The 14,079-nt window shown below is 38.4% G+C and overlaps 1 protein-coding gene across 3 annotated transcripts in view; it reads right to left on the bottom strand.

Annotated features, from left to right (window-relative positions):
- Nucleotides 1-14,079, bottom strand: part of CNTNAP2 (contactin associated protein 2) — a 1,833,097-nt gene that overhangs the window by 803,255 nt on the left and 1,015,763 nt on the right. The gene's annotated exons all lie outside the window — the stretch shown is intronic.

Raw genomic sequence — 14,079 nt, forward strand, 5'->3', positions numbered from 1 at the left:
ATGTTGGAATTGTGCAAGGAATAGGACCACCTCCCCCAAACACACACACACCACCACATAAAGCCTAAAAATTCTAAAATCTCCGTTGAAGCAGATACCAGAGAAAAATTCACAAGTCAGCAAAGAGAGATGACAAGGAAATCTGTCTCTCTTTTCCTGGCCTACAGAAAGGAAAAGAAAAAAAATTACTTTCTGAGAATTCATAAGCCACAGACTTGCTCAACAAAATTATGGCTTTCAAATTTACACTGGCTATCGAGTGTAACCCCCAAGCCAAGACATTAAAAGCGAAGAAGTGGTTCTAAACTGCTATTCTTTGAAGAAAGTGTAAATCCTCTCTGAACTGACTCTGGAATTACAGGATTCCTAAAGATAAAAACCAGAGAAATTTAAACTCACAAATCAAAGATACAAAACATAAGAAAACAAGCATAATGAACAAGATTCAGCAAAAAATATTATCACACAGAAAAATTGGGCGCCCATGGATTTTAGATAAATTTTAGGATTGAGACTATGGTAAAATATTCAAAAATTATTTAAAAAATAAGATGTAGAATCAAATGTATAAGAAAGGAATGTGCTAATATTAAAAGAACCAGTGAGATGTGATGAATAACCAAATAGATCCTCCAGAAATAAAAATATATTATTGAAACTAAAAATTCATTAGTTGTGTTAAGCAGATGAGACAAAGCTATAGAATGTCTTCATGAACTAAAGAGTAGACCAGAATGCAGTCCAGAAGTTAAAAATGATTAAAAATATTAAATACACATATTATGTGGAGGATGAAATGAGGTCTGACATATATTTAATTAAAATTTCAGAAGAAGAAAAAAGGGAGAATCATGGAGAAGGAATTCAAGGGTAGAATGTCTGAGAGTTTTCCAGAACTTACTGAAAATTCAGATTCAGGGAGGAAAATAATTCCCAAACAAAATTTTTTTAAAAAATCAATCCTACACAGAACAGTGTTTAATCGCAAATCACCAAGGAGCACAAACGTGGTGAGAGAGGAGAGAGGGGACTCCTGAGGAACAATACTAAAGCATCAGGAATCTTCGTAAAAAAAGGAAGACAAAAGATAGAATGCAGTAGAATAATATGTTCAAAGTGCTGAAAGAAAATAAAATTCCAATCTAGAATTGCACATCAAGCTAAAATATCAAACAACGAAGAAGGTAAATTTCATACATTTTCAGACAAATAAAAACTGAACGAAGTTACCACCAAAGTATCCCCATTAGAAACCATCTAAAGTAAAGAATGTGTGTCAAAGGGAAAGGAGTTAAGTCCAGAAAGAAGAGAAACACAGGAAGGCACAGCAAGAGAAAAAGCTGGCAAACACAGAGAAACCTAAAAATGCACTGACTACAGAAAAATAAAACTATAAAAATGATAATATTGAAGTTAAAAAAGAGGCAGAACTACATTTCAGGACAAAGTAGGATATGGGATGGTAGCGGATGATCAGATTGCAGCTATGTTAGGCCAAGCGTCACGGACTGAATTGTGCCCCCCAGCAAAGTTCATATGTTAACTCCTCAGCCTCCAATCTGACTGCGTTTGGAGATGGGCCCTTTAGGGAGATAATGAAGGTTAAATGAGGTCATAAGGGTGGGCTCTAGTCCCACAGGACGGGCATCCTTATAAGAAGAGGAAGAGACCGGAAGTGTGTGGGATGAGGCAGGCATCTACAAACTAGGAAGGGAGTCCTCACCAGAAACCAACCCTGGCTCCTCGATCTTGGACTTCCAGCCTCCAGATCTGTGAGAAAACACATCTCTGTCACTTAAGCCACTCAGTCTGTGGTACCCTCCTATGGCAGCCCAAGCAGAATGACACAGCAAGTTTCTTTCATAATTCAGGAAAAAAATCAAGATGTGAAATTATTATGACTGTTACAAATACTCATGAAAAAATTATAAAGATATTCCCTAAAACAGCAAATATATATTAAATATATATACATATATATTACATTTAATGGTGGGGGACATATATTTTTTAAATCATATTTGATGGAGCCAAAGGAAGGAGTAAAGAATGAATAAAAGGAACACAGGAAAAGCAGGACCAAAGGTAAAGAACATGGTAGAAATATACCCAAGTATAATAATAAAATCGATGTTAACAACACCGACTATTGTGCTGAAAAGACAGTACTACTGGTTTTTTTTTTAATCTAGCAATATACTATGTCTAAGAAGCATGTCTGATACATAGGAGTCAAGAAAAGTCAAGAGTAAAGGAAATGAAAAAAGATAAGCAAGGCAAATACAAATTTAAGAAACCTGGTGTGGCTCTGATGACATTAACACACCGCCCTTAGTGATGCAGTCCAACAGCACTGACACAGGGCACACTGTCAGCACGCGCACTGACCACTGAAGAGGCACGGGCTCCAGAGTGAGGGCGTCTGAGTTTGCTCTTGCTTATTCTAGTTTGCCAATTTTATGTTTCACTAAATTACTTAAAGATTGTGCCTCACAGTTTTTCCTCATCTCTAAAAGAGAGAAAACAATAGTTATCTATCTTATAGTATCATTTTGAGCACGAATTGAACACACACAAAGTTTGGACTGAATACATGTACGTTGGTAAGCACAGTCACTGACACACAGTAACGTGCACTGTTTCTGAGGAGGATGAAGTGAGAAGATGTACTTGAAGATAAAATGAAAAACAAATGAAGGAAAAGGCACCATGAGGGATAGATTAGTATATAATGGCAAAGGTAAAATTCCCTAGAGAGTTATAAATACTCTAAATATGTCTGCACCTAATAGCCTAATATTTGAATAGATGAGATAAAATTGACCTTGGTGATTAGGATATGTCAAGGTATGTTCATTTTCAGTTTTAAAAAAAAAGTACCACTCTGGTAAATAAAAATAATGGCTATGCATATGTGTGGAGAGGGGGTATATGGGAAATTTCTGCACCTTCCTGTCAATTTTGTTGTAAACCTAAAACTGCAAAAAAAAAAAAAAAGTCTTAAAAACAAGAAAATTCAGGGTAGACACTTTAGGCAAAACTTTGGTTTCAGTTATATATGTATATTATATATGTGTGTGTTGGATTGTGATGTAAAATGTATTTTTTAGGTCAAAAAAGTTTGCAAGCCACTGTAGTTAAGCTACACTGGCAAATAAAAGCAAAAATTAACCTTAAAAATAAAAGATAAATTTTCAAAAAATGTGAGCACGACTTTCTCAAGAAAATCTTCTCAGATGATGGCTCCCTTACCCCAAATTCTAGGTCCCTTTCCTAAGTACTTCCGGAGCACCCAGTGTATAAACCTGTCACATTAGTTACAATTCTTCCTTTCTCTCTTCTTTCCTACCAACTGCCTTAAGTCCCCTGAACACTATAACTATCTTCTGCATTCTCAGCTACAAACATGCTGACAATCAGTAAAGAAATACCTTTTAAAGAGAAGGTTTAACAGACACAACTTTTCTTTTTAACGACTAAACTTTCTAAGCCTACGGAGGAAAACTCCACGTGTTACCACATTTCTTCCCACCCACACCTCCTGTCCTCAGCCCCAATATCATGCAGATTGTCATATACACACAATTTTCTATGGAACATGATAGAAGAATTCATCGGTTTCTCATAAATGTCTATGAATGACCAACATACAAGAAATCCTGGTGCAGGGATTAAATTGACCATGGTTCTACCTCTCTGTCTTTGAAAACTCACCCAAATAACAAGATCAGTTTAAAAGAAGTATAATCTTTGCAATGTCAAAGAAATTGGAGAACAGCAATGGGTGAGAGATTTCAGCAGTTTTAAAAGATAGTGACGCAGATGTGCAGTGAAAACAGATGGTGAAGAGAAAAAACACTAAGTACCCATGGAGAGAAATACCTAAGAGCAGTGAGCCAGGCGGCAAAGCCAAACCCCAGAAAGGCTCAAGGTGTCAGGAAAGACACCTCCCCTTCCCCTGCACCCCTCCCCTAAAAGGCTGCGAGAGGAGCTGAATCTGGGAGTCTCGATGGATTGAGTCACTGGTGGAGGGAACATGTGTGCCCTTGTGAGAGTGGGACTTGGAGGACTGCTACTGCGACTGCAGATTGCACAGTGGGATCCCCAGTTCCCTGCCTTTCCTGTGCTTCCAGAACACAGCCAGCAACTCCTGTGGGCCCTCCTGTGGAGGAGGTAAACAGTCTCATAAAAGGAGTCTGGGGTACAATTTAAGGGCCACTTCGCTGTCGCTGATCATGTGATAAATCTAGCAGTCAACAAGCTTCACCTAGAGACAAACACCCCTTGAAGGCACTTTGTTGTCTAATATGAACAAGCATTGGAAATGCATATTACAGGACCACATATGGATAAATGATTCACAAGCCGTGTTGCAAATTGTTAAAAATAATTTTAAAAAAACATTGATTTTGAATGACTGTGTTCGTTAAGCTGTGGTTGAGGGAAATGTAAGTATCCATAAATAACCTATGAATAAATTACTTTTCACCAGTAACAGTGGAAAAACTGTTACAAGTAAAAAAAGTAGACATTTAGCCATTTAATTGAACTCTTAAAGGGCCAAAGTCCTTCATAAGAAGGTTGTAACATTAGCAGTTTTCCACCTTCTTAGTCATATTTTGGGGGGAAATAGGGATAAAACCTAAAATAGGGGGAAAATGATAAAATATGAATTACAGTCTGAAGTTTTACAGTTTCCGAGCTCAATGCAGGCCTATTGGAATATCTGAGACTCATCTCTGCGGAATGAGTTTTATTGTCAGCATGGCTTTCCATTATTTAGACTAAACTCCTACCACCTGCTGGAAAGATACATAAAACAAATGGATTTGCAGGCTTTGTTTGTTTTCTTCTGATGGATGAATCTGTCCCAAGTCTTCTTTTCGGAAGCGTAAGTAAAATATTGGCAGTTTGTATTTCTTAAAATGTTTATTCTATCTCCAATGTATATCTTCTTCTGTATATAAAAATGTGCCAAAGAAAACATAATTCTTTACCCAGCCAAAAAAAAAAAAAAAACCTGGGCTTGGGTACAACAAACTAAAATGCTCCTGCCCTGACTCTCTGTGATTAACAAGCATCGCTATCCAATTCGGTACTGGGATCTACACTTAATCTAAAGACTGGTAAATTCAAGGGAAGTTTCTGGATATAGTACCTTCTATTTACTGCCTATGCCCAGAAACAGCTCAAGGGAGAGATACATTTGTCAGATCCAGGAGTCTCCTTCATAAAGTAGTCACTCCCTTAGTGACTGCTCTCAAATAATATTTCAGTGCTCTAATAATTAAATATTAAAATAATGAGACATGCTCTCTTTCCTTTGGGCTCAATCTATTAAAATAATAAACCAGTAAGAGAAATTTCTCCTTCATTTTTGGTAAAGAATATGAAAATTTTACGTTAAGATTTTCAGGGTTGTAGTTATTTCTACATCTACCTCGATTGGCAGTAAAATGGTAGGTTTAATACAATGACTTGTTTTGGTTAAAAAAAATCTAATGAGACAGATATTTTGCTATACACAAATTACAGGAAACATTAGCAACTTTGAGACTGGCCATTCTGAATGCTGTAAAAAAGGCATCATGGGTTAAAAACATCATCAAAGGTTAGAAAGAGTTAGGACATCCTTCATCTTTTCTCAGCGAGGCCTCTCTGATCAATTAGACTGGAATATTGTGATTGAACATATTAACGTACATAAGGGAGAATGTGGACCAGTGGAGGTTGGGTCAGCAAAGCAAGTGTCGAAGAAAAGGGAGCCACAGAGGAGGTGAGGATGTGGCTCAGCCAAGCAGTGCCCGTGGAAGGGGGCTCTGCTGCGGAGTTTGAGTGTCAGGTTCTCACTGGCTAAGCCGTCAGCAGCGTAGAGGCGAGTGGGGTCCTGGCTCATTCTCTCAAGCGTCCTGATCCCATCCGCCATGTGGAGATGCACACAGCAGGCTTTCTAACACGATGCCATTTTAAAAAAAGAATCATACAGCTAAGACTATCTTTCCATTAACTTGCAGGGAGGATAAAGTCTCAGGATTAATCCTATCATTCAAAACAAAGCCAGGGATGCAGGGTACTCGTCATAACGTGTAATAGGACTGAGCAGCGCGCTACTGAATTACTCACTAAATTACGGAAGACTGACTGACTTCTCTAGACATCTGATAAGAGTGAGAGAAAAAAAGTTCCTGGGATACAGTTCAGGAATGAACTGAGGATAACAATTTAAACCGAGGAAAATTCTGTTAGGAGCTAAAGAGAAGTAAGATGAAATGTTACTAAATGAAAAAGCTGAACAATGTTAAAATACAGCCAAGAAGGCCAGTGTCTGTTCCTAAGTGGTCTCTCAAAGCACATTCATCATCTTACAGCTTTAGTTACCTTAGACCATGGTGAACTGTTTCCATCCTAATAGGTTCGGAAGATGCACTGTGTCAGCATCTCAAATCCAGATTTATCTTTCCGGGGTGAGAGCACATCAGTGAAGTTTGGAGGAATGTTTGTTTGTTAACATATTAAAATGAGTACTGTAACAGTGGCCATGGCCCGGCAGCCTGGGTAGCTGTCTCCCCGTAGGCAGAGAAGACATTTCAAAGGTGTCAGCCTCTCACTGGCTGTGTTGGGTGGAAATGCTCGTGATGGAGAACCATATCCACATTCTCTCCCTCAAAGCCACCGTGCTCGTAACGGCACCTGCCATCCACTGAAAGCTCTGCTGTGCAATGGGGTTTGGAGACCGTGTTTACATAACCTTGTTCCTTTCCAAACAGTACAATACTTCATCACCCACTTCCCTCATCTGTACTTAAATATACACACAGATGTACTAACACATATGCATATGACTATAATCCTTTCTTAAAATATGTGACAAGACACGCGCACTCATGCACACGTCCAGAGCGAGCCTGGAGGGGCTGTCAGAGCAAACAACGTGGCCCTACACTTCTTCATATCAAATGAACAATACTTGGGTTTAGTAGTAAAGTGATTAGTATGATCAAAATAATTACTTCAACCATGCCATGATCAAGCATTTTGCACTAAATATGTTCTGTTAGTGTAATCTTTGTTAATAACACATTACTGATTTCAAAAAGAATTTCCACTTAAGATTTTTATCTGGAAAATATCTGTGAGACTCTAACCATTCTCCAACTTTACCAGGCATATGCTTCAAGCCCACAGTTGTTGTTCTGTGGATCTAGGAGAATTTTGTGATCTGCAGCCCCCGCAACACTACTAAAGACTCAATTCAGTCACGAGGAAAAGCATATGAAAGTGGAAAAATAAGTTGTCAGGCAAAAATGTCAATGTTGGTGAATTTCAAAGCATATAAAAATTAAAGATCTCCTCCTGCAGAGTCCAAGCAAAGGTTAAGAGGTGAAGTCAATGTAATAATACTTTTTTATTATTCACTGGGCCACGCATTGTACATAAAACTGAAGAAAAGTCAATAGCAGTACATAAAATAACCAACTCAGAAAGGTGAGCTGTAGTTTCTTGGGAAATTAAATGGGGCCTCTACTTGGCTTATCATCCTCATAAATTTGTAGTGGTTAAATTTCTCCACAAAAGAGATATACAAAGATGGACTACGCAAGCCATTCCATATCCACATACCGTATATACTTCCAGATTTAAAAAAGTTATTTACTAGTATCTTAATTTCAGACATGAATCTTAATATTCTGTCCACACTTAAGCAATAGGAGGGTGCTTGGATTGAGTTAAGTCCCCTTTGTGAAGGGAGTACACCGCGTTAAAGTTTAGAACATCCTAGGATATCTGTAACCACCCATTCATCGATAATCAGCTGCAGTACACGTACTGTAGCTGTTTCTCTTTGGTTCCGGGTCAGATAAGGTCAAAACCAAAAAATCATAAATGGCATTTATTAAGCAGTGTTCCCAGGCAAAGTCTAAAGTCACAATTGGTAGCAAACGAGAAAGATCAAGTTTAGAGGTGATGAACATAGAGTCTGATTCTGGATCTGTTCAGTTGGCAGGGCCTATGGGATGATTAGGCGAAGATGCCCAAACGAAAGCTGGAGACAAAGAGTCACAAAAAGGAGGGAGAAGGAATAAAGTACATCGTCATCGCCAGTTGGTTTTTTTTCCAACTGAAGAAACTTGATTATAAAGAACTAAAAGCCCCCAATACTCTCTTCTCTTATATACACTAAAGCCCAGAGGCTCCTAACCCAACCACGTGGTGCTGTGCACGCAGCCTAACTGCAGCAAAGCACCCCTTCCTCTGTGCAGCTTCTGCGCCTTTCTCTAGTTTTGTATTTTAATGTATCAATTTACATTTTAATAACCGCCTCTCTACAGCGAGCCCTCTGAGGGAAGGAACTGTGACTGATTCATTGGGCACATTGTACATAATAGGTGTTTATTAATTGTTTTTAATCGCATCGTCAAAATTGAGAGAGATGTCAGCTCTGTTTTCATTGGATGTCTCAACGATGTGAGAAACACAAGACCAACACTCCTACAGCTGCAGCAGACCTTATGAAGACATGACTGGCAAAAGCAATTGTGAGAATCATCTCAGAAAAACTGCACTGGACACACACAGGCTCTTACCTAAATGGATAGTACATTACTAGAGAGGTTAAGTGATTTGCCCAAGGTTCACAGCTAATGAGAGCAGCCCCTGAACTCAAACTAGCTCTCCCTCCAGCTCTGGTAGGGCCGTCGGGAGGAGGAACAGGGCGAGCCAGAAAAGGTACATGTTTAATCATCTCTACCATAAGGTCTGCAGACTGTGGCTTCCTTAGTAAAGCGTCTCAAAATATTACACACCCCTACATTCAAAATAAGTACAAAAGTATTCTTAAAGAGCTAAAGTAAAGGTTTCTAAATTAGCCACTACTTGCATTAAAGACAGAGAAAAAAAACTTGACATTCCTTGGAATATCCGTCTGTATAGTCTGTTTGTTGCTTACTCAAGAAATGTTCTCAGTCTTCTTCTGTATCAAGACAGTAGGCTAGTTTTCCAGAATACAGACCAAACATGTCAGATACTTACCTATCCAGGATTCCGTGTAACTGTGAAATAATCATGTGTAACAAGATCGGAAATAACACCTGTTAGGGGATTCTGGTAGCATATTGCTCACTAAGGATGTATATGTGTGTGTGAGACAGAGAGAGAGAGAGAGGGAGAGAGACTGAGACTCCTCCTTGCTTTTATGTACAGCTGTGTGAGAACAACCATGTCAGGAAGAACCTGACCACAAAGGCCAGCCCATTAAGGATGATTGAGTGAAAAATAAAAGAACTTCCCTAGCATCAGGGGGCCACAGAATTAGCCAAACCTGGAACCCCTTCCCTCCAGGCTCCTTATTAGATGAAATAATAGTGACAATTTTAAGTTCTTTATTATTTAAGCCAGTCAAGTATTCCATTATTTGAAGCTGAAAGCATTAAAACTGGCACAATCACTCTGAAATGGAATGACTGTGGTCCATGCATTTCATGAATAGCCGAGACGAGAGTCGGCAAGTTCCTCCACGCACTGAAGGCATTTCGCCTTTTCTGTTACGTGGATGAGTGGCACGGCAGCTCGGAGGAGACTGGTTTCCTCCTTCTGAGTTCTGCTTATCCAATGTTATTATGTCCTTTAATTATGTACCGGATCGTGCTGGGACTAGCCTTACAGCAATCTTAGAAGTTCCTTTTACGGAATCAATTAGAACGCCTCCTCCTAGGCATTCCAGATCTCATAGCCATCTGGTCACACAAGCGTTCCAGCACCTTTACCCTGCTGGGGCCCTACAGAACAGCCCCAGGCAAAGGAAACCATGGCAGCCAAACTCTCATTTTCACTTAACTAGTTCTTGTTTTTCTGCCAATATCGAGGCGCAGCTTAGAACTGGGAATTCCCTACAATAATATGTGGCCATATTTCCCTACTGATACCCCTCTGCTCAGTGAAACGAGATGCATTTTATTTTTTTAAATAAATGGAAAACAGAAAGTTGACCTTCATGAAAGACTAAATGAAACAATGAGGTGGAGAGGGTTTGCCACGTGTCTAACAAACGCTGGTCATAAATTATAATAGGTTACCTTGTTTAATCTTACAGTAATAAACAAACTGGACACTGAAAGTTCTTAGACCTAAAAATACATGAATAATTCTCTGTTCAACAGTTAGAGAACAGTACAGTCTTCTCCAGAAAACATAGAACCTTTACAGAAACTGGCGCAAGTCTCTCAATGAATTTCCAAGGATTAATATCTCTGACTATAATGTGTTTAATATAGACATCACTAATAAAATACAAGTCTCTGTGTACATGTATGTACATAAAATTTAGGGAAAAAACCTTTTAAATAGTACATGGACTAATAAAAATCATAATGAATATTAAAGCTATTGAACATTACTAAACAATAATGAAAATACTATATAACAAAACTTGTGGGGTGCACCTAAAGAGACCTTTCAGCAAAACTGACAGCTTTAAATACTTTATATTAAATATAAATAATATCAGTTGACCATTAGTCTTAAGAAGTAACACAAAGAGAGAAAAAGCAAATACAAAGGAAGTAGGAAAAAAGAATAGATTCTGATGAAATAGAAAACAAAGCTGAGAAGGATTAGTGAGTCCAAGACCTTGTTCTTGGAAAGGTAAATAATGTAGACAAATCTCTGCTGAGAGTGAAGGAGACAAAGATGGAGAAGGCTCAAGCGGAAGCAAGCTTTCAGATTCACCCAGCGTTAGGAAGACGACGGGAATGCTATAAACAACTCCACACCGAAAGTTTGAAAACTTAATGAAATGGACAAAACTATACCGTGATACCAACTCTCCAAAGAATGGGATGTCTGAATAGCATGGTAACTACTGAGCTAACTGAATTTGCAATTCAGAATCTTACCCAAAAAGCCTCATATGATAGTACAGGTGAGTTTTACTGTGGACAAAGAATATCACCTGCCACTTCAGCGAACGAAGGACATTATGGCCATCAAGGCATCAGTCACTGCAGCCACCTGGCTGTGCACCCCGAGGGAATTCCAGATGGAGACAAACAGGACACTGGTCCTGACAGTTAATGCGCATATTAAAGGAATAATTTCAATAAGCCCAGCCTCTTGCTTCTTCCCATACACAGAAAAGTGCTAAATTCACTTAATCTTTTCATGGTCTACTACCTGTTTCTGTTTTTGTTTTCCAAAAACTCCTACGTATCTTGGCTTCTCCCTTACCTCTTCAGAACAGCCCCTCCAAGCTATCTGAGATGCTGTATCCCAGGCTTAAGTCCTACAAAAGTCTGCTGAACAAAACTTAACTTTCAACTTTTAGATGGTGCGTTTTTTCCCGTTGACATTACCAATCTTTCAAACTCACTCCAATCTTACAGCAATAGTGAAAAGGGGAATTAAAAAAGAAAGAAAAAATTCCCTATCAAATAATTTTTGTGTATATTATAACTCTGACACTAAAAATGGTGATAAGAAGCATAAGAAAAATGACAACTTAAGGCCAATCTTACTTGCATAAGAATCAAAACTAAACATTAAGAAGACACATTTAACAGTTAAAGAAAAATGCTATAGAATGTTCATTTTTACTAACATCAAATAGGCCAACTATGAAGCAGATTTTTTTAAAAAAGGAGATTACTCGAAAAACTATATATATATTTCAGGATAGAAAACAGTGTGCTGAGCATCCAAGCCATTATTTAATAAGGACATTTGCTAATTCCAGGAAATCTGGACATTTTAATAACCTTTGCAAATGTGGAGCAGAAGTCAAGGACTCAAGCTTAAGCAATGTGGGGAATTGGATTAGCTCCCACGTGAAGCTAGAATCCCCCCAAATTTACACACCCAGGGTGAAGGTGAGCTAAAATTTAATCCCTCATTCCTACCCTTATTTGACTCCTCATTCCTGATCCCTTTGGAAAATGCCTTGGTTCTGAGCAAAAGAGGGGGAAAAAAATGGGAAATACCCTTTATTAAGAAGTTTGGGTCATATGATAGCCCACATGTATTTTTAGGTCCAGTAACCTCAAGTCATAAACTTGGTTAAAGAGGGTCTTCTAAAATAATGATTGTGACTATGGATGCCTAGTAGAACTCCCGATGAAGGAAACGACGTTCACCATAGGCCTCAGAGAATTCACACAGACAATTTATTTGAGGATAACAAGCAGTGCTCAGTCAAAACTAGACAAATATACAAGGAAAGAGAATAAGAGTAAGCAAAAATAAAGTAAATCATACAGATACTGGGAGGAGCAGCTATAGACTATATTTTCAGACAAACAAAAATCAAGAGATCCTAAGTAGAGGTAATTCTAAAGGATTTTGTTCATTTATAAGATTCTAGGAGAAACAGTGAGCAAAGAAATTGGTAAACATGCTGAGAAGTTTACACAAATATTAAACTGCAGTAAAGGTAACAGTATCCCAACACTGAATGCTGACGAGGATGTGGAGCACAGGAACTCTCATTCATCGCGGGTGGGAACCAAAAAGATACAGCCCTTTTGGAAGACCGTTTGGTGATTCCTTATTAAACAAAACGAACAGAACGTACTTTTACAATATCGTCTAGAAATCATGCTTCTCGGTATTTATCCAAAGAAGTTGAAAACTTATGTCTACACAAAAACCGACATACGGATATTTATAGCAGCTCTATTCATAATTGCCAAAACTTGGAAGCAACCAAGATGCCCTTCAGTAGGTTAATGAATAAATACTGTGCTGCATCCCGAAAACAGAATATTACTTGGCACTAAAAAACAGATATGTTACCAAAACAGAGAGAGACATGGAAGAAACTTAAAGGTATATTACTAAGTGAATGCAGCCCATCTGAAAAGGCTGCATGCTGTATGAATCCAACTACATGACACTCTGAAACCATTGTATATTTTCCTGAAACTCTATGGATACTATAAAGTCAAATGTGGATTGTAATAGAAAACAGAAAAACAGTGGGCAGGCAATCGGATTGGAAATGACTAAAGCAGAATTGATATATAAAGTACATTTTAACAAATGAAGCTATCAGTCAGTGGAGGCAAAGTGCAGTCAAGAAAATACCTTTGAAGAAGTATGTGGTATAAGAAAAAACCAAAGTGCAACCATAAAGAGATGCACATGGCTAATAAACTGTGAGACTTTATTTATTTGCAGCGGAAAATAATGTTCATGTGCTCTTTAAAATGAGTGACTGCTATAATGGTTACTGATAACACCAGAAGCAAAGAGCATCTGATGTTTCTGTAGGCAATATGGTAGTTTTATATTATAGCTGCAAATACCTCAGAACTTCTCCCAAGGAGCGTTGTGGTCTATGTTCCTTCCCCAGGAATCCAGGTGGCCTTACGATTGTTATGGCCAATAGAGCATGGTGGAAGTGACATCAGAGACTTTCAAAGCTAGGACTTAAGGTCATGTACCTTATTTATCTACTGGAAAAACTCACTCATGGAGCCCTGCACTGTTATGTACAACATTTGACCCCTCTGAGACTGCCTTTCTGGAGACGTCACACGTGGGGACTTGGGACCACGGTCCCAGCTGAACCCACCTTCAGCCATCCAAGCCCAGGTCCCAGACACAGGAGTGAGGAAGCTGGCAAGTGATTCAACTCCTAGGTTAAAGTTACGCCTTAAGCGTTTGAGTCATGCAGCTGAGTCTCAAGCATCAAAGAGCAGAGAGGAGCATCCAGCTCTTCCCTATCTGAATTCCTGACTCACAGAATCTTTGATCATGAAAATAAATAAGTGATTGGCTTACCCAGGAAGTTTTGTGATCATTTATGATGCAGTGTAATATAACCAGAACAGGTAAATATCCACTAAATGATGAAATTAATCTAGGACAATTTATTATTAGTAAGAAGATAAAGCATATTTGGTATCTAATGGAATATGCTTTAAGACTTAAATTATCAGGGTACAGATGTACTCCTAGAAATTCCTTTGTAAGCAACAACAAAACTTGCAGATCAAACAATGGAACATGTTGATGAAACTGCAAAGCATGCACACAAAACCAGAAAGAAAAACCTAACATTAAATTATTAGTGTTCATATATCAAGA

The sequence above is a fragment of the Camelus dromedarius genome, chromosome 7 (assembly GCF_036321535.1).
Source record: "Camelus dromedarius isolate mCamDro1 chromosome 7, mCamDro1.pat, whole genome shotgun sequence".
In the NCBI taxonomy this organism is placed as follows: Eukaryota; Metazoa; Chordata; class Mammalia; order Artiodactyla; family Camelidae; genus Camelus; species Camelus dromedarius.